Raw genomic sequence first — 18,218 nt, 5'->3', positions numbered from 1 at the left:
AGAGGGACGGAGCGATCGCTTAGCCATTCAGTCAACAGGGTAAAACTATTGAAGTTACATAGCGTGCTCAAATTGGAGACTTGATGACTGCAGATAAAAGAAAATACTTCCGACACCGAAAATCGAACCCGGGCCTCCTGGGTGAAAGCCAGGTGTCCAAGTCACTAGACCATGCCAGAGAACGTAGAGGGACGGAGCGATCGCTTAGCCATTCGGCCAACAGGGGGAAACTATTCAAGTTACATACCGTGTGCAAATTGGAGACTTGATGACAGCAGATAAAAAATACTTCCGACGCCGGGAATCGAACCCGGGCCTCCTGGGTGAAAGCCAGGTATCCTAGCCACTAGACCATGCCGGAGAACGGAGAAGGACTGAGCGATCGCTTAGCCATTTGGCCAACAGAGTAAAAGTATTGAAGTTACATAGCGTGCGTAAATTGGATACTTGATAATAGCAGATAAAAAATACTTCCGACACCGGGAATCGTACCCGGGCCTCCTGGGTGAGAGCCAGGTGTCCAAGTCACTAGACCATGCCAGAGAACGTAGAGGGACGGAGCGATCGCTTAGCCATTCGGCCAACAGGGGGAAACTATTCAAGTTACATACCGTGCGCAAATTGGAGACTTGATGACAGCAGATAAAAAAATACTTCCGACGCCGGGAATCGAACCCGGGCCTCCTGGGTGAAAGCCAGGTATCCTAGCCACTAGACTATGCCGGAGAACGAAGAAGGACGGAGCGATCGCTTAGCCATTTGGCCAACAGGGTAAAAGTATTGAAGTTACATAGCGTGCGTAAATTGGATACTTGATAATAGCAGATAAAAAATACTTCCGACACCGGGAATCGTACCCGGGCCTCCTGGGTGAGAGCCAGGTATCCTAGCCACTAGACCATGCCGGAGAACGGAGAGGGACAGAGCGATCGCTTAGCCATTCGGCCAACAGGGTAAAAGTATTGAAGTTATATAGCATGCGCAAATTGGAGACTTGATGATAGCAGATGAAAAAATACTTCCGACACCGGGAATCGGACGCGGGCCTCCTGGGTGAGAGCGCCATAGGTATCCTAGACACTAGACCATGCTGTAGAACAGAGAGGGACGGAGCGATCGCTTAGCCATTCGGCCAACAGGGTAAAACTATTGAAGTTAGCGTGCGCAAATTGGAGACTTGATGACAGCAGATAAAAGAAAATACTTCCGACACCGGGAATCGAACCCGGGCCTCCTGGGTGAAAGCCAGGTATCCTAGCCACTAGACCATGCCGGAGAACGGAGAGGGACGGAGCGATCGCTTAGCGATTCGGCCAACAGGGTAAAAGTATTGAAGTTACATAGCGTGCGCAAATTGGAGACTTGATAGCAGATAAAAGAAAATACTTCCGACACCGGGAATCGAACCCGGGCCTCCTGGGTGAGAGCCAGGTATCCTAGCCACTAGACCATGCCGGAGAACAGAGAGGGACGGAGCGATCACTTAGCCATTTGGCCAACAGGGTAAAAGTATTGAAGTTACATAGCGTGCGTAAATTGGATACTTGATAATAGCAGATAAAAAATACTTCCGACACCGGGAATCGTACCCGGGCCTCCTGGGTGAGAGCCAGGTGTCCAAGCCACTAGACCATGCCAGAGAACGGAGAGGGACGAAGCGATCGCTTAGCCATTCAGCCAACAGGGTGAAACTATTCAAGTTACATACCGTGCGCAAATTGGAGACTTGATGACAGCAGATAAAAGAATACTTCCGACACCAAGAATCGAACCAGGGTCTCCTGGGTGAGAGCCAGATATCCTAGCCACTAGACCATGCCGGAGAACGGAGAGGGACGGAGCGATCGCTTAGATATTCGGCCAAATGGGTAAAAGTATTGAAGTTATAAAGCATGCGCAAATTGGAGGCTTGAAGACAGCAGATAAAAGAAAATACTTCCGACACCGGGAATCGATTCCAGGCCTCCTGGGTGAGAGCTAGGTATCCTAGCCACTAGACCATGCCGGAGAACGGAGAGGGACTGAGCGATCGCTTTGCCATTCGGCCAACAGGGTAAAAGTATTGAAGTTATATAGTATGCGCAAATTGGAGACTTGATGATAGCAGGTAAAAAAATACTTCCGACACCGGGAATCGCACGCGGGCCTCCTGGGTGAGAGCCAGGTATCCAAGCCACTAGACCATGCCTGAGAACGGAGAGGGACAGAGCGATCGCTTAGCCATTCGGCCAACAGCGTAAAAGTATTGAAGTTATATAGCATGCGCAAATTGGAGACTTGATGATAGCAGGAGAAAAAATACTTCCGACACCAGGAATCAGACGCGGGCCTCCTGGGTGAGAGCGCCATAGGTATCCTAGACACTAGATCATGCTGTAGAACGAAGAGGGACGGAGCGATCGCTTAGCCATTCGGCCAACAGGGTAAAACTATTGAAGTTACGTAGCGTGCGCAAATTGGAGACTTGATGACAGCAGATAAAAGAAAATACTTCCGACACCGGGAATCGAACCTGGGACTCCTGGGTGAAAGCCAGGTATTCTAGCCACTAGACCATGCAGGAGAACGGAGAAGGACGGAGCGATCGCTTAGCCATTTGGCCAACAGGGTAAAAGTATTGAAGTTACATAGCGTGCGTAAATTGGATACTTGATAATAGCAGATAAAAATACTTCCGACACCGCGAATCGTACCCGGGCCTCTTGGGTGAGAGCCAGGTGTCCAAGCCACTAGTCCATGCCAGAGAACGTAGAGGGACGGAGCGATCGCTTAGCCATTCGGCCAACAGGGTGAAGCTATTCATGTTACATACCGTGCGCAAATTGGAGACTTGATGACAGCAGATAAAAAAATACTTCCGGCACCGGGAATCGAATCCAGGCCTCCTGGGTGAGAGCTAGGTATCCTAGCCACTAGACCATGCCGGAGAACGGAGAGGGACTGAGCGATCGCTTAGCCATTCGGCCAACAGGGTAAAAGTATTGAAGTTATATAGTATGCGCAAATTGGAGACTTGATGATAGCAGATAAAAAATACTTCCGATACCGGGAATCGCACGCGGGCCTCCTGGGTGAGAGCCAGGTATCCAAGCCACTAGACCATGCCGGAGAACAGAGAGGGACAGAGCGATCGCTTAGCCATTCGGCCAACAGGGTAAAAGTATTGAAGTTATATAGCACGCGCAAATTGGAGACTTGATGATAGCAGATGAAAAAATACTTTCGACACCGGGAATCGGACGCGGGCCTCCTGGGTGAGAGCGCCATAGGTATCCTAGACACTAGACCATGCTGTAGAACGGAGAGGGACAGAGCGATCGCTTAGCCATTCGGCCAACAGGGTAAAACTATTGAAGTTACATAGCGTGCGCAAATTGGAGACTTGATGATAGCAGATAAAAGAAAATACTTCTGACACCGGGAATCGAACCCGGGCCTCCTGGGTGAAAGCCATGTATCCTAGCCACTAGACCATGCCGGAGAACGGAGAGGGACGGAGCGATCGCTTAGCGATTCGGCCAACAGGGTAAAAGTATTGAAGTTACATAGCGTGCGCAAATTGGAGACTTGATGATAGCAGATAAAAGAAAATACTTCCGACACCGGGAATCAAACCCGGGCCTCCTGGGTGAGAGCCAGGTATCCTATTCACTAGACCATGCCGGAGAACGGAGAGGGACGGAGCGATCACTTAGCCATTTGGCCAACAGGGTAAAAGTATTGAAGTTACATAGCGTGTGTAAATCGGATACCTGATAATAGCAGATAAAAAATACTTTCGACACCGGGAATCGTACCCGGGCCTCCTGGGTGAGAGCCAGGTGTCCAAGCCACTAGACCATGCCAGAGAACGGAGAGGGACAGAGCGATCGCTTAGCCATTCGGCCAACAGGGTGAAACTATTCAAGTTACATACCGTGCGCAAATTAGAGACTTGATGACAGCAGATAAAAGAATACTTCCGACACCAAGAATCGAACCAGGGTCTCCTGGGTGAGAGCCAGATATCCAAGCCACTAGACCACGCCGGAGAACGGAGAGGGACGGAGCGATCGCTTAGATATTCGGCCAACAGGGTAAAAGTATTGAAGTTACAAAGCATGCGCAAATTGGAGACTTGATGATAGCAGATAAAAAATACTTCCGACACCAGGAATCGCACGTGGGCCTCCTGGGTGAGAGCGCCGTAGGTATCCTAGACTTTAGACCATGCAGTAGAATGGAGAGGGACGGAGCGATCGCTTAGCCATTCGGCCAACAGGGTAAAACTATTGAAGTTACATAGCGTGCGCAAATCGGAGACTAGATGACAGCAGATAAAAAAATACTTCTGACACCAGGAATTGAACCCGGGCCTCCTGGGTGAGAGCCAGGTATCCTAGCCACTAGACCATGCCGGAGAACGGAGAGGGACGGAGCGATCGCTTAGTCATTCGACCAACAGGGTAAAACTATTGAAGTTACATATCGTGCGCAAATCGGAGACTTGATGACAGCAGATAAAAAAATACTTCTGACACCGGGAATTGAACCCGGGCCTCCTGGGTGAGAGCCAGGTATCCTAGCCACTAGACCATGCCGGAGAACGGAGAGGGACGGAGCGATCGCTTAGTCATTCGACCAACAGGGTAAAAGTATTGCAGTTATACAGCGTGCGCAATTTGGAGACTTGATAATAGCAGATAAAAGAAAATAATTCTGACACCGCGAATCGAACCCGGGTCTCCTGGGTGAGAGCCACATATCCTAGCCACTAGACCACGCCGGAGAACGCAAATGGACGGAGCGATCGCTTAGCCATTTGACCAACACGGTAAAACTATTGAAGTTACATACCATGCGCAAATTGGAGACTTGATGATAGCATATAAAAGAAAATACCTCCGACACCGGGAATCGCAACCGGGCCTCCTGGGTGAGAGCCAGGTATCCTAGACACTAGACCATGCGGGAAACGGAGAGTAACGGAGCGATCGCTTAGCCATTCGGCCAACAGGGTAAAAGTATTGAAGTTACAAAGCATGCGCAAATTGGAGGCTTGAAGACAGCAGATAAAAGAAAATACTTCCGACACCGGGAATCGAACCGGGGCCTCCTGGGTGAAAGCCAGGTATCCTAGCCATTAGACCATGCCGGAGAACGGAGAAGGACGGAGCGATCGCTTAGCCATTCGGCCAACAAGGTAGAAGTATTGAAAATACATAGCGTGCGCAATTTGGAGACTTGATGATAGCTGATAAAAAAAATACTCCCGACCCCAGGAATCGCAACCGGGCTTTCTGGGTGAGAGCCAGGCATCCTAGACACTAGACCATGCCGGAGAACGGAGAGGTACGGAGAGATCGCTTAGCCATTCGGCCAACAGGGTAAAACTATTGAAGTTACATACCGTGCACAAATTGGAGACTTGATGACAGCAGATAAAAGAATACTTCCGACACCAAGAATCGAACCAGGGTCTCCTGGGTGAGAGCCAGATATCCTAGCCACTAGACCACACCGGAGAACGGAGAGGGACGGAGCGATCGCTTAGATATTCGGCCAACAGGGTAAAAGTATCGAAGTTACAAAGCATGCGCAAATTGGAGGCTTGAAGACAGCAGATAAAAGAAAATACTTCCGACAACGGGAATCGAATCCAGGCCTCCTGGGTGAGAGCTAGGTATCCTAGCCACTAGACCATGCCTTAGAACGGAGAGGGACTGAGCGATCGCTTTGCCATTCGGCCAACAGGGTAAAAGTATTGAAGTTATATTGTATGCGCAAATTGAAGACTTGATGATAGCAGGTAAAAAAATACTTCCGACACCGGGAATCAGACGCGGGCCTCCTGGGTGAGAGCGCCACAGGTATCCTAGACACTAGATCATGCTGTAGAACGGAGAGGGACGGAGCGATCGCTTAGCCATTCAGCCAACAGGGTAAAACTATTGAAGTTACATAGCGTGCGCAAATTGGAGACTTGATGACAGCAGATAAAAGAAAATACTTCCGACACCGAAAATCAAACCCGGGCCTCCTGGGTGAGAGCCAGGTGTCCAAGTCACTAGACCATGCCAGAGAACGTAGAGGGACGGAGCGATCGCTTAGCCATTCGGCCAACAGGGGGAAACTATTCAAGTTACATACCGTGCGCAAATTGGAGACTTGATGACAGCAGATAAAAAAATACTTCCGACGGCGGGAATCGAACCCGGGCCTCCTGGGTGAAAGCCAGGTATCCTAGCCACTAGACCATGCCGGAGAACGGAGAGGGACTGAGCGATCGCTTAGCCATTTGGCCAACAGAGTAAAAGTATTGAAGTTACATAGCGTGCGTAAATTGGATACTTGATAATAGCAGATAAAAATACTTCCGACACCGGGAATCGTACCCGGGCCTCCTGGGTGAGAGCCAGGTGTCCAAGTCACTAGACCATGCCAGAGAACGTAGAGGGACGGAGCGATCGCTTAGCCATTCGGCCAACAGGGGGAAACTATTCAAGTTACATACCGTGCGCAAATTGGAGACTTGATGACAGCAGATAAAAAAAATACTTCCGACGCCGGGAATCGAACCCGGGCCTCCTGGGTGAAAGCCAGGTATCCTAGCCACTAGACTATGCCGGAGAACGAAGAAGGACGGAGCGATCGCTTAGCCATTTGGCCAACAGGGTAAAAGTATTGAAGTTACATAGCGTGCGTAAATTGGATACTTGATAATAGCAGATAAAAAATACTTCCGACACCGGGAATCGTACCCGGGCCTCCTGGGTGAGAGCCAGGTATCCTAGCCACTAGACCATGCCGGAGAACGGAGAGGGACAGAGCGATCGCTTAGCCATTCGGCCAACAGGGTAAAAGTATTGAAGTTATATAGCATGCGCAAATTGGAGACTTGATGATAGCAGATGAAAAAATACTTCCGACACCGGGAATCGGACGCGGGCCTCCTGGATGAGAGCGCCATAGGTATCCTAGACACTAGACCATGCTGTAGAACAGAGAGGGACGGAGCGATCGCTTAGCCATTCGGCCAACAGGGTAAAACTATTGAAGTTAGATAGCGTGCGCAAATTGGAGACTTGATGACAGCAGATAAAAGAAAATACTTCCGACACCGGGAATCGAACCCGGGCCTCCTGGGTGAAAGCCAGGTATCCTAGCCATTAGACCATGCCGGAGAACGGAGAGGGACGGAGCGATCGCTTAGCGATTCGGCCAACAGGGTAAAAGTATTGAAGTTACATAGCGTGCGCAATTTGGAGACTTGATGATAGCTGATAAAAAAAAATACTCCCGACCCCAGGAATCGCAACCGGGCTTTCTGGGTGAGAGCCAGGCATCCTAGACACTAGACCATGCAGGAGAACGGAGAGGTACGGAGAGATCGCTTAGCCATTCGGCCAACAGGGTAAAACTATTGAAGTTACATACCGTGCGCAAATTGGAGACTTGATGACAGCAGATAAAAGAATACTTCCGACACCAAGAATCGAACCAGGGTCTCCTGGGTGAGAGCCAGATATCCTAGCCACTAGACCACACCGGAGAACGGAGAGGGACGGAGCGATCGCTTAGATATTCGGCCAACAGGGTAAAAGTATCGAAGTTACAAAGCATGCGCAAATTGGAGGCTTGAAGACAGCAGATAAAAGAAAATAGTTCCGACACCGGGAATCGAATCCAGGCCTCCTGGGTGAGAGCTAGGTATCCTAGCCACTAGACCATGCCTTTGAACGGAGAGGGACTGAGCGATCGCTTTGCCATTCGGCCAACAGGGTAAAAGTATTGAAGTTATATTGTATGCGCAAATTGGAGACTTGATGATAGCAGGTAAAAAAATACTTCCGACACCGGGAATCAGACGCGGGCCTCCTGGGTGAGAGCGCCACAGGTATCCTAGACACTAGATCATGCTGTAGAACGGAGAGGGACGGAGCGATCGCTTAGCCATTCAGCCAACAGGGTAAAACTATTGAAGTTACATAGCGTGCGTAAATTGGATACTTGATAATAGCAGATAAAAAATACTTCCGACACCGGGAATCGTACCCGGGCCTCCTGGGTGAGAGCCAGGTGTCCAAGTCACTAGACCATGCCAGAGAACGTAGAGGGACGGAGCGATCGCTTAGCCATTCGGCCAACAGGGGGAAACTATTCAAGTTACATACCGTGCGCAAATTGGAGACTTGATGACAGCAGATAAAAAAAATACTTCCGACGCCGGGATTCGAACCCGGGCCTCCTGGGTGAAAGCCAGGTATCCTAGCCACTAGACTATGCCGGAGAACGAAGAAGGACGGAGCGATCGCTTAGCCATTTGGCCAACAGGGTAAAAGTATTGAAGTTACATAGCGTGCGTAAATTGGATACTTGATAATAGCAGATAAAAAATACTTCCGACACCGGGAATCGTACCCGGGCCTCCTGGGTGAGAGCCAGGTATCCTAGCCACTAGACCATGCCGGAGAACGGAGAGGGACAGAGCGATCGCTTAGCCATTCGGCCAACAGGGTAAAAGTATTGAAGTTATATAGCATGCGCAAATTGGAGACTTGATGATAGCAGATGAAAAAATACTTCCGACACCGGGAATCGGACGCGGGCCTCCTGGGTGAGAGCGCCATAGGTATCCTAGACACTAGACCATGCTGTAGAACAGAGAGGGACGGAGCGATCGCTTAGCCATTCGGCCAACAGGGTAAAACTATTGAAGTTAGATAGCGTGCGCAAATTGGAGACTTGATGACAGCAGATAAAAGAAAATACTTCCGACACCGGGAATTGAACCCGGGCCTCCTGGGTGAAAGCCAGGTATCCTAACCACTAGACCATGCCGGAGAACGGAGAGGGACGGAGCGATCGCTTAGCGATTCGGCGAACAGGGTAAAAGTATTGAAGTTACATAGCGTGCGCAAATTGGAGACTTGATAGCAGATAAAAGAAAATACTTCCGACACCGGGAATCGAACCCGGGCCTCCTGGGTGAGAGCCAGGTATCCTAGCCACTAGACCATGCCGGAGAACAGAGAGGGACGGAGCGATCACTTAGCCATTTGGCCAACAGGGTAAAAGTATTGAAGTTACATAGCGTGCGTAAATTGGATACTTGATAATAGCAGATAAAAAAATACTTCCGACACCGGGAATCGTACCCGGGCCTCCTGGGTGAGAGCCAGGTGTCCAAGCCACTAGACCATGCCAGAGAACGGAGAGGGACGAAGCGATCGCTTAGCCATTCAGCCAACAGGGTGAAACTATTCAAGTTACATACCGTGCGCAAATTGGAGACTTGATGACAGCAGATAAAAGAATACTTCCGACACCAAGAATCGAACCAGGGTCTCCTGGGTGAGAGCCAGATATCCTAGCCACTAGACCATGCCGGAAAACGGAGAGGGACGGAGCGATCGCTTAGATATTCGGCCAAATGGGTAAAAGTATTGAAGTTATAAAGCATGCGCAAATTGGAGGCTTGAAGACAGCAGATAAAAGAAAATACTTCCGACACCGGGAATCGATTCCAGGCCTCCTGGGTGAGAGCTAGGTATCCTAGCCACTAGACCATGCCGGAGAACGGAGAGGGACTGAGCGATCGCTTTGCCATTCGGCCAACAGGGTAAAAGTATTGAAGTTATATAGTATGCGCAAATTGGAGACTTGATGATAGCAGGTAAAAAAATACTTCCGACACCGGGAATCGCACGCGGGCCTCCTGGGTGAGAGCCAGGTATCCAAGCCACTAGACCATGCTGGAGAACGGAGAGGGACAGAGCGATCGCTTAGCCATTCGGCCAACAGCGTAAAAGTATTGAAGTTATATAGCATGCGCAAATTGGAGACTTGATGATAGCAGGAGAAAAAATACTTCCGACACCGGGAATCAGACGCGGGCCTCCTGGGTGAGAGCGCCATAGGTATCCTAGACACTAGATCATGCTGTAGAACGGAGAGGGACGGAGCGATCGCTTAGCCATTCGGCCAACAGGGTAAAACTATTGAAGTTACGTAGCGTGCGCAAATTGGAGACTTGATGACAGCAGATAAAAGAAAATACTTCCGACACCGGGAATCGAACCTGGGACTCCTGGGTGAAAGCCAGGTATTCTAGCCACTAGACCATGCAGGAGAACGGAGAAGGACGGAGCGATCGCTTAGCCATTTGGCCAACAGGGTAAAAGTATTGAAGTTACATAGCGTGCGTAAATTGGATACTTGATAATAGCAGATAAAAATACTTCCGACACCGCGAATCGTACCCGGGCCTCTTGGGTGAGAGCCAGGTGTCCAAGCCACTAGACCATGCCAGAGAACGTAGAGGGACGGAGCGATCGCTTAGCCATTCGGCCAACAGGGTGAAGCTATTCATGTTACATACCGTGCGCAAATTGGAGACTTGATGACAGCAGATAAAAAAATACTTCCGGCACCGGGAATCGAATCCAGGCCTCCTGGGTGAGAGCTAGGTATCCTAGCCACTAGACCATGCCGGAGAACGGAGAGGGACTGAGCGATCGCTTAGCCATTCGGCCAACAGGGTAAAAGTATTGAAGTTATATAGTATGCGCAATTTGGAGACTTGATGATAGCAGATAAAAAATACTTCCGATACCGGGAATCGCACGCGGGCCTCCTGGGTGAGAGCCAGGTATCCAAGCCACTAGACCATGCCGGAGAACAGAGAGGGACAGAGCGATCGCTTAGCCATTCGGCCAACAGGGTAAAAGTATTGAAGTTATATAGCACGCGCAAATTGGAGACTTGATGATAGCAGATGAAAAAATACTTTCGACACCGGGAATCGGACGCGGGCCTCCTGGGTGAGAGCGCCATAGGTATCCTAGACACTAGACCATGCTGTAGAACGGAGAGGGACAGAGCGATCGCTTAGCCATTCGGCCAACAGGGTAAAACTATTGAAGTTACATAGCGTGCGCAAATTGGAGACTTGATGATAGCAGATAAAAGAAAATACTTCTGACACCGGGAATCGAACCCGGGCCTCCTGGGTGAAAGCCATGTATCCTAGCCACTAGACCATGCCGGAGAACGGAGAGGGACGGAGCGATCGCTTAGCGATTCGGCCAACAGGGTAAAAGTATTGAAGTTACATAGCGTGCGCAAATTGGAGACTTGATGATAGCAGATAAAAGAAAATACTTCCGACACCGGGAATCAAACCCGGGCCTCCTGGGTGAGAGCCAGGTATCCTATTCACTAGACCATGCCGGAGAACGGAGAGGGACGGAGCGATCACTTAGCCATTTGGCCAACAGGGTAAAAGTATTGAAGTTACATAGCGTGTGTAAATCGGATACCTGATAATAGCAGATAAAAAATACTTTCGACACCGGGAATCGTACCCGGGCCTCCTGGGTGAGAGCCAGGTGTCCAAGCCACTAGACCATGCCAGAGAACGGAGAGGGACAGAGCGATCGCTTAGCCATTCGGCCAACAGGGTGAAACTATTCAAGTTACATACCGTGCGCAAATTAGAGACTTGATGACAGCAGATAAAAGAATACTTCCGACACCAAGAATCGAACCAGGGTCTCCTGGGTGAGAGCCAGATATCCAAGCCACTAGACCACGCCGGAGAACGGAGAGGGACGGAGCGATCGCTTAGATATTCGGCCAACAGGGTAAAAGTATTGAAGTTACAAAGCATGCGCAAATTGGAGACTTGATGATAGCAGATAAAAAATACTTCCGACACCAGGAATCGCACGTGGGCCTCCTGGGTGAGAGCGCCGTAGGTATCCTAGACTTTAGACCATGCAGTAGAATGGAGAGGGACGGAGCGATCGCTTAGCCATTCGGCCAACAGGGTAAAACTATTGAAGTTACATAGCGTGCGCAAATCGGAGACTAGATGACAGCAGATAAAAAATACTTCTGACACCGGGAATTGAACCCGGGCCTCCTGGGTGAGAGCCAGGTATCCTAGCCACTAGACCATGCCGGAGAACGGAGAGGGACGGAGCGATCGCTTAGTCATTCGACCAACAGGGTAAAACTATTGAAGTTACATAGCGTGCGCAAATCGGAGACTTGATGACAGCAGATAAAAAAATACTTCTGACACCGGGAATTGAACCCGGGCCTCCTGGGTAAGAGCCAGGTATCCTAGCCACTAGACCATGCCGGAGAACGGAGAGGGACGGAGCGATCGCTTAGTCATTCGACCAACAGGGTAAAAGTATTGCAGTTATACAGCGTGCGCAATTTGGAGACTTGATAATAGCAGATAAAAGAAAATAATTCTGACACCGCGAATCGAACCCGGGTCTCCTGGGTGAGAGCCAGATATCCTAGCCACTAGACCACGCCGGAGAACGCAAATGGACGGAGCGATCGCTTAGCCATTTGACCAACACGGTAAAACTATTGAAGTTACATACCATGCGCAAATTGGAGACTTGATGATAGCATATAAAAGAAAATACCTCCGACACCGGGAATCGCAACCGGGCCTCCTGGGTGAGAGCCAGGTGTCCAAGTCACTAGACCATGCCAGAGAACGTAGAGGGACGGAATGATCACTTAGCCATTTGGCCAACAGGGTAAAAGTATTGAAGTTACATAGCGTGCGTAAATTGGATACTTGATAATAGCAGATAAAAAATACTTCCGACACCGGGAATCGTACCCGGGCCTCCTGGGTGAGAGCCAGGTGTCCAAGCCACTAGACCATGCCAGAGAACGGAGAGGGACGGAGCGATCGCTTAGCCATTCAGCCAACAGGGTGAAACTATTCAAGTTACATACCGTGCGCAAATTGGAGACTTGATGACAGCAGATAAAAGAATACTTCCGACACCAAGAATCGAACCAGGGTCTCCTGGGTGAGAGCCAGATATCCTAGCCACTAGACCACGCCGGAGAACGGAGAGGGACGGAGCGATCGGTTAGATATTCGGCCAACAGGGTAAAAGTATTGAAGTTACAAAGCATGCGCAAATTGGAGGCTTCAAGACAGCAGATAAAAGAAAATACTTCCGACACCGGGAATCGAATCCAGGCCTCCTGGGTGAGAGCTAGGTATCCTAGCCACTAGACCATGCCGGAGAACGGAGAGGGACTGAGCGATCGCTTTGCCATTCGGCCAACAGGGTAAAAGTATTGAAGTTATATAGTATGCACAAATTGGAGACTTGATGATAGCAGGTAAAAAATACTTCCGACACCGGGAATCGCACGCGGGCCTCCTGGGTGAGAGCCAGGTATCCAAGCCACTAGACCATGCCGGAGAACGGAGAGAGACAGAGCGATCGCTTAGCCATTCGGCCAACAGCGTAAAAGTATTGAAGATACATAGCGTGCGCATTTTGGAGACTTGATGATAGCTGATAAAAGAAAATACTCCCGACCCCAGGAATCGCAACCGGGCTTCCTGGGTGAGAGCCAGGTATCCTATACACTAGACCATGCGGGAGAACGGAGAGGGACGGAGAGATCGCTTAGCCATTCGACCAACAGGGTAAAACTATTGAAGTTACATACCGTGCGCAAATTGAAGACTTGATGACAGCAGCTAAAAGAAAATACTTCCGACACCGCAAATCGAACCCGGGCCTCATGATGTGAGCCAGGTATCCTAGCCACTAGACCATGCCGGAGAACGGAATGGGACGGAGCGATCGCTTAGCGATTCGGCCAACAGGGTAAAAGTATTGAAGTTACATAGCGTGCGCAAATTGGAGACTTCATGATAGCAGATAAAAGAAAATACTTCCGACACCGGGAATCGAACCGGGCCTCCTGGGTGAGAGCCAGGTATCCTAGCCACTAGACCATGCCGGAGAACGGAGAGGGACAGAGCGATCGCTTAGCCATTTGGCCAACAGGGTAAAAGTATTGAAGTTACATAGCGTGCGTAAATTGGATACTTGATAATAGCAGATAAAAATACTTCCGACAACGGGAATCGTACCCGGGCCTCCTGGGTGAGAGCCAGGTATCCAAGCCACTAGACCATGCCAGAGAACGGAGAGGGACGGAGCGATCGCTTAGCCATTCGGCCAACAGGGTGAAACTATTCAAGGTACATACCGTGCGCAAAATGGAGACTTGATGACAGCAGATAAAAAAATACTTCCGACACCAAGAATCGAACCAGGGTCTCCTGGGTGAGAGCCAGATATCCTAGCCACTAGACCACGCCGGAGAACGGAGAAGGACGGAGCGATCGCTTAGATATTCGGCCAACAGGGTAAAAGTATTGAAGTTACAAACCATGCGCAAATTGGAGGCTTGAAGACAGCAGATAAAAGAAAATACTTCCGACACCGGGAATCGAATCCAGGAATCCAGGGTGAGAGCTAGGTATCCTAGCCACTAGACCATGCAGTAGAATGGAGAGGGACGGAGCGATCGCTTAGCCATTTGGCCAACAGGGTAAAACTATTGAAGTTACATAGCGTGCGCAAATCGGAGACTAGATGACAGCAGATAAAAAAATACTTCTGACACCGGGAATTGAACCCGGGCCTCCTGGGTGAGAGCCAGGTATCCTAGCCACTAGACCATGCCGGAGAACGGAGAGGGACGGAGCGATCGCTTAGTCATTCGACCAACAGGGTAAAACTATTGAAGTTACATAGCGTGCGCAAATCGGAGACTTGATGACAGCAGATAAAAAATACTTCTGACACCGGGAATTGAACCCGGGCCTCCTGGGTGAGAGCCAGGTATCCTAGCCACTAGACCATGCCGGAGAACGGAGAGGGACGGAGCGATCGCTTAGTCATTCGACCAACAGGGTAAAAGTATTGCAGTTATACAGCGTGCGCAATTTGGAGACTTGATAATAGCAGATAAAAGAAAATAATTCTGACACCGCGAATCGAACCCGGGTCTCCTGGGTGAGAGCCAGATATCCTAGCCACTAGACCACGCCGGAGAACACAAAGGGACGGAGCGATCGCTTAGCCATTTGACCAACACGGTAAAACTATTGAAGTTACATACCATGCGCAAATCGGAGACTTGATGATAGCATATAAAAGAAAATACCTCCGACACCGGGAATCGCAACCGGGCCTCCTGGGTGAGAGCCAGGTATCCTAGACACTAGACCATGCGGGAAACGGAGAGTAACGGAGCGATCGCTTAGCCATTCGGCCAACAGGGTAAAAGTATTGAAGTTACAAAGCATGCGCAAATTGGAGGCTTGAAGACAGCAGATAAAAGAAAATACTTCCGACACCGGGAATCGAACCAGGGCCTCCTGGGTGAAAGCCAGGTATCCTAGCCATTAGACCATGCCGGAGAATGAAGAAGGACGGAGCGATCGCTTAGCCATTCGGCCAACAAGGTAGAAGTATTGAAGATACATAGCGTGCGCAATTTGGAGACTTGATAATAGCTGATAAAAAAAATACTCCCGACCCCAGGAATCGCAACCGGGCTTTCTGGGTGAGAGCCAGGCATCCTAGACACTAGACCGTGCCGGAGAACGGAGAGGGACGGAGAGATCGCTTAGCCATTCAGCCAACAGGGTGAAACTATTGAAGTTACATACCGTGCGCAAATTGGAGACTTGATGATAGCTGATAAAAGAAAATACTCCTGACCGCAGGAATCGCAACCGGGCTTCCTGGGTGAGAGCCAGGTATCCTAGACAATAGACCATGCGGGAGAACGGAGAGGACGGAGAGATCGCTTAGCCATTCGACCAACAGGGTAAAACTATTGAAGTTACATACCGTGCGCAAATTGAAGACTTGATGACAGCAGCTAAAAGAAAATACTTCCGACACCGCAAATCGAACCCGGGCCTCCTGATGAGAGCCAGGTATCCTAGCCACTAGACCATGCCGGAGAGCGGAGAGGGACGGAGCGATCGCTTAGCGATTCGGCCAACAAGGTAAAAGTATTGAAGTTACATAGCGTGCGCAAATTGGAGACTTCATGATAGCAGATAAAAGAAAATACTTCCGACACCGGGAATCGAACCCGGGCCTCCTGGGTGAGAGCCAGGTATCCTAGCCACTAGACCATGCCGGAGAACGGAGAGGGACGGAGCGATCGCTTAGCCATTTGGCCAACAGGGTAAAAGTATTGAAGTTACAAACCATGCGCAAATTGGAGGCTTGAAGACAGCAGATAAAAGAAAATACTTCCGACACCGGGAATCGAATCCAGGCCTCCAGGGTGAGAGCTAGGTATCCTAGCCACTAGACCATGCCGGAGAACGGAGAGGGACTGAGCGATCGCTTAGCCATTCGGCCAACAGGGTAAAAGTATTGAAGTTATATCGTATGCGCAAATTGGAGACTTGATGATAGCAGATAAAAAATACTTCCGACACCAGGAATCGCACGTGGGCCTCCTGGGTGAGAGCGCCGTAGGTATCCTAGACACTAGACCATGCAGTAGAATGGAGAGGGACGGAGCGATCGCTTAGCCATTCGGCCAACAGGGTAAAACTATTGAAGTTACATAGCGTGCGCAAATCGGAGACTAGATGACAGCAGATAAAAAAATACTTCTGACACCGGGAATTGAACCCGGGCCTCCTGGGTGAGAGCCAGGTATCCTAGCCACTAGACCATGCCGGAGAACGGAGAGGGACGGAGCGATCGCTTAGTCATTCGACCAACAGGGTAAAACTATTGAAGTTACATAGCGTGCGCAAATCGGAGACTTGATGACAGCAGATAAAAAAATACTTCTGACACCGGGAATTGAACCCGGGCCTCCTGGGTAAGAGCCAGGTATCCTAGCCACTAGACCATGCCGGAGAACGGAGAGGGACGGAGCGATCGCTTAGTCATTCGACCAACAGGGTAAAAGTATTGCAGTTATACAGCGTGCGCAATTTGGAGGCTTGATAATAGCAGATAAAAGAAAATAATTCTGACACCGCGAATCGAACCCGGGTCTCCTGGGTGAGAGCCAGATATCCTAGCCACTAGACCACGCCGGAGAACGCAAATGGACGGAGCGATCGCTTAGCCATTTGACCAACACGGTAAAACTATTGAAGTTACATACCATGCGCAAATTGGAGACTTGATGATAGCATATAAAAGAAAATACCTCCGACACCGGGAATCGCAACCGGGCCTCCTGGGTGAGAGCCAGGTGTCCAAGTCACTAGACCATGCCAGAGAACGTAGAGGGACGGAGCGATCGCTTAGCCATTCGGCCAACAGGGGGAAACTATTCAAGTTACATACCGTGCGCAAATTGGAGACTTGATGACAGCAGATAAAAAAATACTTCCGACGCCGGGAATCGAACCCGGGCCTCCTGGGTGAAAGCCAGGTATCCTAGACACTAGACCATGCCGGAGAACGGAGAGGGACTGAGCGATCGCTTAGCCATTTGGCCAACGGAGTAAAAGTATTGAAGTTACATAGCGTGCGTAAATTGGATACTTGATAATAGCAGATAAAAAATACTTCCGACACCGGGAATCGTACCCGGGCCTCCTGGGTGAGAGCCAGGTGTCCAAGTCACTAGACCATGCCAGAGAACGTAGAGGGACGGAGCGATCGCTTAGCCATTCGGCCAACAGGGGGAAACTATTCGAGTTACATACCGTGCGCAAATTGGAGACTTGATGACAGCAGATAAAAAAAATACTTCCGACGCCGTGAATCGAACCCGGGCCTCCTGGGTGAAAGCCAGGTATCCTAGCCACTAGACTATGCCGGAGAACGAAGAAGGACGGAGCGATCGCTTAGCCATTTGGCCAACAGGGTAAAAGTATTGAAGTTACATAGCGTGCGTAAATTGGATACTTGATAATAGCAGATAAAAAATACTTCCGACACCGGGAATCGTACCCGGGCCTCCTGGGTGAGAGCCAGGTATCCTAGCCACTAGACCATGCCGAAGAACGGAGAGGGACAGAGCGATCGCTTAGCCATTCGGCCAACAGGGTAAAAGTATTGAAGTTATATAGCATGCGCAAATTGGAGACTTGATGATAGCAGATGAAAAAATACTTCCGACACCGGGAATCGGACGCGGGCCTCCTGGGTGAGAGCGCCATAGGTATCCTAGACACTAGACCATGCTGTAGAACAGAGAGGGACGGAGCGATCGCTTAGCCATTCGGCCAACAGGGTAAAACTATTGAAGTTAGAGAGCGTGCGCAAATTGGAGACTTGATGACAGCAGATAAAAGAAAATACTTCCGACACCGGGAATCGAACCCGGGCCTCCTGGGTGAAAGCCAGGTATCCTAGCCATTAAACCATGCCGGAGAACGGAGAGGGACGGAG

At 49.9% G+C, this 18,218-nt stretch overlaps 45 non-coding genes across 45 annotated transcripts; all 45 read right to left on the bottom strand.

The window, feature by feature from the left end:
• Window positions 1–289: 289 nt before the first annotated feature.
• Window positions 290–361, bottom strand: TRNAE-UUC (transfer RNA glutamic acid (anticodon UUC)). The gene has a single exon. It is a non-coding gene; the product is annotated as a tRNA-Glu (tRNA).
• A 293-nt stretch (window positions 362–654) lies between these two features.
• Window positions 655–726, bottom strand: TRNAE-UUC (transfer RNA glutamic acid (anticodon UUC)). Its single transcript has one exon. It is a non-coding gene; the product is annotated as a tRNA-Glu (tRNA).
• A 110-nt stretch (window positions 727–836) lies between these two features.
• On the bottom strand, window positions 837–908 carry TRNAE-CUC (transfer RNA glutamic acid (anticodon CUC)). Its single transcript has one exon. It is a non-coding gene; the product is annotated as a tRNA-Glu (tRNA).
• Window positions 909–1,204: 296 nt separating this feature from the next.
• On the bottom strand, window positions 1,205–1,276 carry TRNAE-UUC (transfer RNA glutamic acid (anticodon UUC)). The gene has a single exon. It is a non-coding gene; the product is annotated as a tRNA-Glu (tRNA).
• Window positions 1,277–1,386: 110 nt separating this feature from the next.
• TRNAE-CUC (transfer RNA glutamic acid (anticodon CUC)) lies at window positions 1,387–1,458 on the bottom strand. The gene has a single exon. It is a non-coding gene; the product is annotated as a tRNA-Glu (tRNA).
• A 110-nt stretch (window positions 1,459–1,568) lies between these two features.
• TRNAE-CUC (transfer RNA glutamic acid (anticodon CUC)) lies at window positions 1,569–1,640 on the bottom strand. The gene has a single exon. It is a non-coding gene; the product is annotated as a tRNA-Glu (tRNA).
• Window positions 1,641–1,751: 111 nt separating this feature from the next.
• TRNAE-CUC (transfer RNA glutamic acid (anticodon CUC)) lies at window positions 1,752–1,823 on the bottom strand. Its single transcript has one exon. It is a non-coding gene; the product is annotated as a tRNA-Glu (tRNA).
• Window positions 1,824–2,855: 1,032 nt separating this feature from the next.
• Window positions 2,856–2,927, bottom strand: TRNAE-CUC (transfer RNA glutamic acid (anticodon CUC)). The gene has a single exon. It is a non-coding gene; the product is annotated as a tRNA-Glu (tRNA).
• Window positions 2,928–3,409: 482 nt separating this feature from the next.
• TRNAE-UUC (transfer RNA glutamic acid (anticodon UUC)) lies at window positions 3,410–3,481 on the bottom strand. Its single transcript has one exon. It is a non-coding gene; the product is annotated as a tRNA-Glu (tRNA).
• A 113-nt stretch (window positions 3,482–3,594) lies between these two features.
• Window positions 3,595–3,666, bottom strand: TRNAE-CUC (transfer RNA glutamic acid (anticodon CUC)). Its single transcript has one exon. It is a non-coding gene; the product is annotated as a tRNA-Glu (tRNA).
• Window positions 3,667–3,776: 110 nt separating this feature from the next.
• TRNAE-CUC (transfer RNA glutamic acid (anticodon CUC)) lies at window positions 3,777–3,848 on the bottom strand. Its single transcript has one exon. It is a non-coding gene; the product is annotated as a tRNA-Glu (tRNA).
• Window positions 3,849–4,328: 480 nt separating this feature from the next.
• On the bottom strand, window positions 4,329–4,400 carry TRNAE-CUC (transfer RNA glutamic acid (anticodon CUC)). The gene has a single exon. It is a non-coding gene; the product is annotated as a tRNA-Glu (tRNA).
• A 111-nt stretch (window positions 4,401–4,511) lies between these two features.
• Window positions 4,512–4,583, bottom strand: TRNAE-CUC (transfer RNA glutamic acid (anticodon CUC)). The gene has a single exon. It is a non-coding gene; the product is annotated as a tRNA-Glu (tRNA).
• Window positions 4,584–5,065: 482 nt separating this feature from the next.
• Window positions 5,066–5,137, bottom strand: TRNAE-UUC (transfer RNA glutamic acid (anticodon UUC)). The gene has a single exon. It is a non-coding gene; the product is annotated as a tRNA-Glu (tRNA).
• A 1,035-nt stretch (window positions 5,138–6,172) lies between these two features.
• TRNAE-UUC (transfer RNA glutamic acid (anticodon UUC)) lies at window positions 6,173–6,244 on the bottom strand. Its single transcript has one exon. It is a non-coding gene; the product is annotated as a tRNA-Glu (tRNA).
• Window positions 6,245–6,537: 293 nt separating this feature from the next.
• Window positions 6,538–6,609, bottom strand: TRNAE-UUC (transfer RNA glutamic acid (anticodon UUC)). Its single transcript has one exon. It is a non-coding gene; the product is annotated as a tRNA-Glu (tRNA).
• Window positions 6,610–6,719: 110 nt separating this feature from the next.
• On the bottom strand, window positions 6,720–6,791 carry TRNAE-CUC (transfer RNA glutamic acid (anticodon CUC)). Its single transcript has one exon. It is a non-coding gene; the product is annotated as a tRNA-Glu (tRNA).
• A 300-nt stretch (window positions 6,792–7,091) lies between these two features.
• On the bottom strand, window positions 7,092–7,163 carry TRNAE-UUC (transfer RNA glutamic acid (anticodon UUC)). The gene has a single exon. It is a non-coding gene; the product is annotated as a tRNA-Glu (tRNA).
• Window positions 7,164–8,197: 1,034 nt separating this feature from the next.
• TRNAE-UUC (transfer RNA glutamic acid (anticodon UUC)) lies at window positions 8,198–8,269 on the bottom strand. Its single transcript has one exon. It is a non-coding gene; the product is annotated as a tRNA-Glu (tRNA).
• Window positions 8,270–8,379: 110 nt separating this feature from the next.
• Window positions 8,380–8,451, bottom strand: TRNAE-CUC (transfer RNA glutamic acid (anticodon CUC)). The gene has a single exon. It is a non-coding gene; the product is annotated as a tRNA-Glu (tRNA).
• A 300-nt stretch (window positions 8,452–8,751) lies between these two features.
• Window positions 8,752–8,823, bottom strand: TRNAE-UUC (transfer RNA glutamic acid (anticodon UUC)). Its single transcript has one exon. It is a non-coding gene; the product is annotated as a tRNA-Glu (tRNA).
• Window positions 8,824–8,933: 110 nt separating this feature from the next.
• Window positions 8,934–9,005, bottom strand: TRNAE-CUC (transfer RNA glutamic acid (anticodon CUC)). Its single transcript has one exon. It is a non-coding gene; the product is annotated as a tRNA-Glu (tRNA).
• A 111-nt stretch (window positions 9,006–9,116) lies between these two features.
• TRNAE-CUC (transfer RNA glutamic acid (anticodon CUC)) lies at window positions 9,117–9,188 on the bottom strand. The gene has a single exon. It is a non-coding gene; the product is annotated as a tRNA-Glu (tRNA).
• A 111-nt stretch (window positions 9,189–9,299) lies between these two features.
• TRNAE-CUC (transfer RNA glutamic acid (anticodon CUC)) lies at window positions 9,300–9,371 on the bottom strand. The gene has a single exon. It is a non-coding gene; the product is annotated as a tRNA-Glu (tRNA).
• Window positions 9,372–10,403: 1,032 nt separating this feature from the next.
• TRNAE-CUC (transfer RNA glutamic acid (anticodon CUC)) lies at window positions 10,404–10,475 on the bottom strand. Its single transcript has one exon. It is a non-coding gene; the product is annotated as a tRNA-Glu (tRNA).
• A 482-nt stretch (window positions 10,476–10,957) lies between these two features.
• TRNAE-UUC (transfer RNA glutamic acid (anticodon UUC)) lies at window positions 10,958–11,029 on the bottom strand. The gene has a single exon. It is a non-coding gene; the product is annotated as a tRNA-Glu (tRNA).
• A 113-nt stretch (window positions 11,030–11,142) lies between these two features.
• On the bottom strand, window positions 11,143–11,214 carry TRNAE-CUC (transfer RNA glutamic acid (anticodon CUC)). The gene has a single exon. It is a non-coding gene; the product is annotated as a tRNA-Glu (tRNA).
• Window positions 11,215–11,324: 110 nt separating this feature from the next.
• Window positions 11,325–11,396, bottom strand: TRNAE-CUC (transfer RNA glutamic acid (anticodon CUC)). The gene has a single exon. It is a non-coding gene; the product is annotated as a tRNA-Glu (tRNA).
• Window positions 11,397–11,875: 479 nt separating this feature from the next.
• On the bottom strand, window positions 11,876–11,947 carry TRNAE-CUC (transfer RNA glutamic acid (anticodon CUC)). The gene has a single exon. It is a non-coding gene; the product is annotated as a tRNA-Glu (tRNA).
• A 111-nt stretch (window positions 11,948–12,058) lies between these two features.
• TRNAK-CUU (transfer RNA lysine (anticodon CUU)) lies at window positions 12,059–12,130 on the bottom strand. The gene has a single exon. It is a non-coding gene; the product is annotated as a tRNA-Lys (tRNA).
• Window positions 12,131–12,610: 480 nt separating this feature from the next.
• Window positions 12,611–12,682, bottom strand: TRNAE-CUC (transfer RNA glutamic acid (anticodon CUC)). The gene has a single exon. It is a non-coding gene; the product is annotated as a tRNA-Glu (tRNA).
• A 111-nt stretch (window positions 12,683–12,793) lies between these two features.
• TRNAE-CUC (transfer RNA glutamic acid (anticodon CUC)) lies at window positions 12,794–12,865 on the bottom strand. The gene has a single exon. It is a non-coding gene; the product is annotated as a tRNA-Glu (tRNA).
• Window positions 12,866–12,978: 113 nt separating this feature from the next.
• On the bottom strand, window positions 12,979–13,050 carry TRNAE-CUC (transfer RNA glutamic acid (anticodon CUC)). The gene has a single exon. It is a non-coding gene; the product is annotated as a tRNA-Glu (tRNA).
• A 664-nt stretch (window positions 13,051–13,714) lies between these two features.
• On the bottom strand, window positions 13,715–13,785 carry TRNAE-CUC (transfer RNA glutamic acid (anticodon CUC)). The gene has a single exon. It is a non-coding gene; the product is annotated as a tRNA-Glu (tRNA).
• Window positions 13,786–14,077: 292 nt separating this feature from the next.
• Window positions 14,078–14,149, bottom strand: TRNAE-CUC (transfer RNA glutamic acid (anticodon CUC)). Its single transcript has one exon. It is a non-coding gene; the product is annotated as a tRNA-Glu (tRNA).
• Window positions 14,150–14,445: 296 nt separating this feature from the next.
• On the bottom strand, window positions 14,446–14,517 carry TRNAE-CUC (transfer RNA glutamic acid (anticodon CUC)). Its single transcript has one exon. It is a non-coding gene; the product is annotated as a tRNA-Glu (tRNA).
• A 110-nt stretch (window positions 14,518–14,627) lies between these two features.
• Window positions 14,628–14,699, bottom strand: TRNAE-CUC (transfer RNA glutamic acid (anticodon CUC)). Its single transcript has one exon. It is a non-coding gene; the product is annotated as a tRNA-Glu (tRNA).
• A 482-nt stretch (window positions 14,700–15,181) lies between these two features.
• Window positions 15,182–15,253, bottom strand: TRNAE-UUC (transfer RNA glutamic acid (anticodon UUC)). Its single transcript has one exon. It is a non-coding gene; the product is annotated as a tRNA-Glu (tRNA).
• Window positions 15,254–15,918: 665 nt separating this feature from the next.
• Window positions 15,919–15,990, bottom strand: TRNAE-CUC (transfer RNA glutamic acid (anticodon CUC)). The gene has a single exon. It is a non-coding gene; the product is annotated as a tRNA-Glu (tRNA).
• A 482-nt stretch (window positions 15,991–16,472) lies between these two features.
• Window positions 16,473–16,544, bottom strand: TRNAE-CUC (transfer RNA glutamic acid (anticodon CUC)). The gene has a single exon. It is a non-coding gene; the product is annotated as a tRNA-Glu (tRNA).
• Window positions 16,545–16,655: 111 nt separating this feature from the next.
• Window positions 16,656–16,727, bottom strand: TRNAK-CUU (transfer RNA lysine (anticodon CUU)). Its single transcript has one exon. It is a non-coding gene; the product is annotated as a tRNA-Lys (tRNA).
• Window positions 16,728–17,208: 481 nt separating this feature from the next.
• On the bottom strand, window positions 17,209–17,280 carry TRNAE-UUC (transfer RNA glutamic acid (anticodon UUC)). Its single transcript has one exon. It is a non-coding gene; the product is annotated as a tRNA-Glu (tRNA).
• Window positions 17,281–17,574: 294 nt separating this feature from the next.
• On the bottom strand, window positions 17,575–17,646 carry TRNAE-UUC (transfer RNA glutamic acid (anticodon UUC)). Its single transcript has one exon. It is a non-coding gene; the product is annotated as a tRNA-Glu (tRNA).
• A 110-nt stretch (window positions 17,647–17,756) lies between these two features.
• Window positions 17,757–17,828, bottom strand: TRNAE-CUC (transfer RNA glutamic acid (anticodon CUC)). Its single transcript has one exon. It is a non-coding gene; the product is annotated as a tRNA-Glu (tRNA).
• Window positions 17,829–18,128: 300 nt separating this feature from the next.
• Window positions 18,129–18,200, bottom strand: TRNAE-UUC (transfer RNA glutamic acid (anticodon UUC)). The gene has a single exon. It is a non-coding gene; the product is annotated as a tRNA-Glu (tRNA).
• Between the last annotated feature and the right edge of the window lie 18 nt (window positions 18,201–18,218).

This window comes from Rhipicephalus microplus, chromosome 3 (assembly GCF_043290135.1).
Source record: "Rhipicephalus microplus isolate Deutch F79 chromosome 3, USDA_Rmic, whole genome shotgun sequence".
Taxonomy (NCBI): domain Eukaryota; kingdom Metazoa; phylum Arthropoda; class Arachnida; order Ixodida; family Ixodidae; genus Rhipicephalus; species Rhipicephalus microplus.
Note: the sequence above shows the minus strand (reverse complement) of the source record. Positions and strands in the feature narration are given on the sequence as shown.